This window comes from Balaenoptera acutorostrata, chromosome 1, assembly GCF_949987535.1.
Source record: "Balaenoptera acutorostrata chromosome 1, mBalAcu1.1, whole genome shotgun sequence".
NCBI classification, from domain to species: Eukaryota; Metazoa; Chordata; class Mammalia; order Artiodactyla; family Balaenopteridae; genus Balaenoptera; species Balaenoptera acutorostrata.
The window spans coordinates 186,307,939-186,314,005 of NC_080064.1; the positions used below are offsets into that span (position 1 = coordinate 186,307,939).

At 38.3% G+C, this 6,067-nt stretch overlaps 1 pseudogene; it reads right to left on the reverse strand.

The window, feature by feature from the left end:
• Window positions 1–2,092: 2,092 nt before the first annotated feature.
• LOC103018359 (40S ribosomal protein SA-like) lies at window positions 2,093–3,013 on the reverse strand (annotated as a pseudogene).
• Window positions 3,014–6,067: the final 3,054 nt, after the last annotated feature.

Sequence of the window (6,067 nt, forward strand, 5' to 3'; positions counted from 1 at the left end):
GTAATAATATGGAAAAATATAATATGTAAATATTAAGCAAAGAAATCTGGAGTGGCTATATTAATATCAAAAAATAGAATTCAGAACAAGGCATATTACCAGAACAAAAGCAGTCAATTGAGGGAAAAGACATAATAATCCCAATAAAGCTTCAAAATGCATGAAGCAAAACCTGATAGAACTGAAAAGTAAAAAGAAAAATCCACAATTATAGTTGGATATATTAATACTTCTCTGTCTGAAATCCCTAGAACAAGCAGATATACAGTAAACATATACAAGACCTGATAAACAGAAGCTGACCTAGTTGACATTTATAAATCCCTCCAACAAACAAAAGCAAAGATACAAATTTCAAAAAGCTTTTGGAATACGTAACCAAAATAGAACATTTTCTGAGCCATTAAACAAAAATCAATACATCTGAAAGAACTGATGATGGTCAAAGTCTATTTTCTGAGCACAATGCAATTATTGTTGATAACAACAGGAAGATATCTGGAAAAAGCCAAATATTTGGAAGTAAACAAATGCTTCTAAATAACTCATAATACTTCTAAATAACTCATGAGATTCACAAAGGAAATTAGAAAATATTTTAGTTGAATGAAAATGAAAACATTACATATTACAATTTGTGGGAAATAGATAAAGCAGTGCTTATGGGGATTTTACAGCATTAAACACTTGTCTTTAGAAGGAAGTAAGGTCTCAAATCAGCTAACTAATATTCCATGTTAAGCAACAATAAAATAAGGGGGGGAAATAAACCCAAAGCAAGCAGAAGAGAGGAAATAATAAAGATAAAAGCAGAAAAGATGAAATAGTAAAGAGAAATAATAGGAAAAATCAATTTAAAAGGAACTGGTTTTTTAAAAAGATCAATGAAACTGATAAATCTCTAGCCAGAATGATCAACTAACTCAAATCCACAAGAAGAAATGAAAAGCACTGGAATGGTACATCTGTCAGTAAATATAGACTATATATATAAAATGTTTCTCCTCAATTTTATTAAAAGACATAAGATTACATAAAGCAATAATTATAATACTCTGTTTTTAGGTTTGTAACATACACAAATGTCATTTTTTAATTCAATTTATTTAAACTAAAAAAAAAGTTCACCCATTTATTCCAACCCCTACCCCCCCACCTCTGGCAACCATCTATATAAATATAAATATAAATATAAATATATTTAGATTCCATATATGACAAAGATCATACGGTATTTGTCTTTCTTTGTCAGACTCATTTCACTTCATATAATAATTTATAAATTATATGGCAAAATAGAACAAATGAGGAAAATGGATATGGAGCAGTAATAGAGAAAAGTTGCAATATTTTATTGGAATTAACACAGTATTAATGTGAAGTAGATTATAATATATTGATTCATATTATAAATCCTGGAGTAAATAGAAAATCAACAGAGGAATTAAAATGAATACTAAAAATTTGGTTTTACATGAAATGTGTTAAGGAAGAATAAAGGAGCAACAAAGACAACGGACATAAAAAACAAATGGCAGGGCTTCCCTGGTGGCGCAGTGGTTGAGAATCTGCCTGCCAATGCAGAGAACGCGGGTTCGAGCCCTGGTCTGGGAAGATCCCACATGCCGCGGAGCAACTCGGCCCGTGAGCCACAATTGCTGAGCCTGCGCGTCTGGAGCCTGTGCGCGGCAACGAGAGGCCGCGATGGTGAGAGGCCCGCGCACCGCGATGAAGAGTGGCCCCCGCTTGCCACAACTGGAGAAAGCCCTCGCACAGAAACGAAGACCCAACACAGCCATACATACATACATACATACATACATAAAAAGAATGTAAGCAGACAAGAATATCATTAAAAAAAAAAAAAAATTAAAAAAAAAAAAAAAAAAAGCTGCAGTTTAAAAAAAAAAAAAAAACAAAAAAAACAAATGGCAGTCGTAAAGCCAATCATATTAATGACTATATCAAGTATAAATGGACTCATCACTCCAATCAAAAGAGATTTATTTTATTTTATTTTATTTTATTTTATTTTATCTTATTTTACCTAATCTCATCTCATCTTATCTTACTTTGGAAACTTTATTTTCTGTCACCCTATTTCCTTTTTAAGAGTCTGCAGAGGAACAGCTGAAGACCATTCAGCGGTTGCTCCTCCCATTCCGTGGCCTGAGCAGCGGCAGCTGCAGCCCATCTTCAGTGGCGTCTTCAGTGACCGCTGTGCACTGTGGTTCTCAGTGGGGAAGTGCTGGGCAGGCACAGAGGGCACCTGCCGCCTTCAGACCAGGCTGCCACCTCGGGTTGAGCAGCAGTAAATTCAGGAGCTGGAGCAGTCCGTTCACCCTGAATTCCTCCTTGGTCACAGCCTTCTCAGCTGAAGCCGGCCCTTCCTTCACCACCTGTTGAGGATCTTCGTACAAGTCGAGAGTAGGCGGGACTCCCGCAGGTGCTCACGGGAGAGGGAACCACGCATGCGCAGATCTTCCCGGGTCAGCGTCCATCAATCACGTCAGACCCGCAGAGCGAGCTCCCGGTTGTTGCACAGATGGCGGTGTACACACGGCACAGAGACTGGTTTGTGTTACACGGAGCAGTGGTAGGCAGGTTCACAGAAGATGCCTCTCACGCCGGTGGTCAGGCCTGGTGTCGGGAACCGCCACGAGTCGCGGCTCCCGGAAGCCTGCCAGGCTCCGGTGAGTGAGGTTCCAGGAGCGAGGTGACCAGCAGTAGGAGTGGCGCCCATGGCAGCAGCAGACTTCGGCACAGCTCTCTGGCTGGTCTTCCTGGAGGTTATGCTACAGACAACATCCAGGTTTTCAACGGCAGTGATGGCAGAAGCGGACAGCAGAAGCTTCTCCCAGGTTCTCTTCAGATTTAGAGGTAATGCCATCACTTTTCCTTTTTAGATAACTGTCCGATTTAGAAGTCAAGGTTGGTGCCACCTAAGTGGGTTCTTGCTGCAAGGTTTGAGGACATCCTCCTTCATTTGCAGGACATCAAAGGCTCTGGGCATTGTGAAAGTTTCCCTGAAAGTTATGACAGGAACCCAGAACAAGGCCTTACAGACCGCTGTCTGGGTAGCACGGAAAGGGAAAAGTCAAAGATTTTAAATTTGTAAACTGGACTAAGGAGCAAGATTAAATTATATTGAGTAGAAAAGATATGTTGGATTCAAAGATGCAAACGAAGGCTTACCCATATATTACTATATTCTCTATCAATATGTTAAATCTATCCACCTTAGTTTTGAAAGATATTTTTTAGGGGATTATACATTTCATGAAGCTTTGCCTATAAAATCTATGTTACTAAGAGATTATTAAAAATGAAAGCCAATCAAATAACTATACTAAAAAGTTCATAGATATAGGAAAAGAAATAATTTTTAAGAAGTACATGAAATTTTAAAGTTCAGACATTTCAGATTGTAATGAAATGTTCTGTGATGGAAATACTCTGTAGCCAGTAAGTTTGGAAATGCTATATAGACTATATCCTCTGCAAGAGATGCATCATTCACATTAGCATAATGGAGTAGTCCTGCAAGAAAAGAACTATGACTGAGTTTAATGTACCATTCCTGTCGTATTTGTCCATGAAACGTATGTATTTATAGTCTATATAACAATTGTATTTATATATAACAGTTACTAATACCCCACATAAACAGATTTCCTTGCAGGATTCTCACACATTGATGTAAAGAAGAGCATACAGATCCTTCTAACTTAGTGTTCACTAAAATATAAGCTCTAAGAGGGCCTTTTTACCCCAAAATGTAGTACGGTGCCTGGTATAGATTATATGTTTGCTTTTATTTTTGTTATATCTGTATCTATATCTATATCTATTTAACTATTGATCTATAGAGAGTGAGATAAATGGTTGAATGAATAAGTTACTTCATTCCAATTATGAAACAGAACAACATATTAGTTTAATATATATCTGAAGAAAAAATCAATACTAATCTATATAAGAAAACCTAAACAATTGTTCACCACAAATAGGCAGCTTATTTTGTTTCTCCTATTTGTGGATCATTAACTTTAAGTGAGTGATCTAAAATGAATACGCTTCAAACAACAATATAGAAAGGAATAGTGAAGTATCTTTTGCCATAACTATAGATGCTGGCATTAATAACATTTCCTAGAGAGAATCAGCATTCTACAGGATAATACAGTTGCTTCCTTGGTTGTAGAACACTAAATTGAATAGCACTGGTGGTACAATTTATTGAACTATGAGCCAATTGATTATTAATTTTTTAAATAGTTTGTCTCCCTTCTGTTTTAAATGGATAGCCAGACTTTGTTCTGTCTTGTCTCAGGAAAGCTGTGGCACAATAAAGATTACATAAAGTCCAAGGGTGTTTCTCAAGAACAGATTGTAGTATTGGGTGTCTAGGAAGAAAAGGAAAAGGCAGATGGGAACATTCCTTTGAGGACAGCAGAGAGGAATGGATAAGACCTCTCATGTCACTGCTGGGTGTATGGGGAAGGATCAATTCTAGGCATAGGGCTTTCATGTTTTACAAAACTTCTCACACACTACATATGATGAAGAATTGAGTGACCCAGATCATTGAGGAATTGTGTAGTCTTCAACAATGACATTATTAAAGGCCACTATGGTAGAAAGATAATTGAAATTCTCTCACATTTTCAGGAATTCAGAGTGCTCCTAGATTCTTAAGAAACCTTACAGAGGCTGAAGAAAAGCAAATGATGCTGACACTAATTATCCTGACAAACTAGTAGTTTAGGCTCATAGATGAATTAGAAGTTAATTAATGGAAACCCAGAAATGGGATATTCTATGATTTTGAAAGTTGACTTTAAACAGTATTTTGTTAAGAATATAAAACATGGGGCTTCCCTGGTGGCTCAGTGGTTAAGAATGGACATATATACACTACCAAACGTAAAATAGATAACTAGTGGGAAGCAACCGCATAACACAGGGAGATCAGCTCGGTGCTTTGTGACCACCTAGAGGGGTGGGATAGGGAGGGTGGGAGGGAGGGAGATGCAAGAAGGAAGAGATATGGGAACATATGTATATGTATAACTGATTCACTTTGTTATAAAGCAGAAACTAACACACCATTGTAAAGCAATTATACTCCAATAAAGATGTTAAAAAAAAAAAAAAGAATACACCTGCCATATACCCTGAGAAAACCATAATTCAAAAAGAGTCATGTACCATAATGTTCATTGCAGCACTATTTACAATAGCCAGGACATGGAAGCAACCTAAGTGTCCATCGACAGACGAATGGATAAAGAAGATGTGGCACATATATACAATGGAATATTACTCAGCCATAAAAAGAAATGAAATTGAGTTATTTGTAGTGAGGTGGATGGACCTAGAGTCTGTCATACAGAGTGAAGTAAATCAGAAAGAGAAAACAAATACCGTATGCTAACACATGCATATGGAATCTAAAAAAAAAAGGTCTGAAGAACCTAGGGGCAGGACAGGAATAAAGACGCAGACGTAGGGAATGGACTTGAGGACACGGGGAGGGGGAAGGGTAAGCTGGGGCGAAGTGAGAGAGTGGCATGGATATATATACACTACCAAATGTGAAATAGATAGCTAGTGGGAAGCAGCCACATAGCACAGGGAGGTCAGCTCGGTGCTTTGTGACCACCTAGAGGGATGGGATAGGGAGGGTGGGAGGGAGATGCAAGTGGGAGTAGGTATGGTGATATATGTATATGTTTGGCTGATTCACTTTGTTATAAAGCAAAAACTAACACACCATTGTAGAGCAATTATACTCCAATAAAGATGTTAAAAAAAAAAAAAAAAGAATACGCCTGCCAATGCAGGGGACACGGGTTCGAGCCCTGGTCCGGGAAGATCCCACAGGCTATGGAGCAACCAAGCCCATGTGCCACAACTACTGAGCCTGCGCTCTAGAGCCTGCGAGCCACAACTACTGAAGCCCGCGTGCCTAGAGCCTGTGCTCCGCAACAAGAGAAGCCACTGCAATGAGAAGCCCGTGCACGACAATGAAGAGTAGCCCCTGCTCGTATCAACTAGAGAAAGC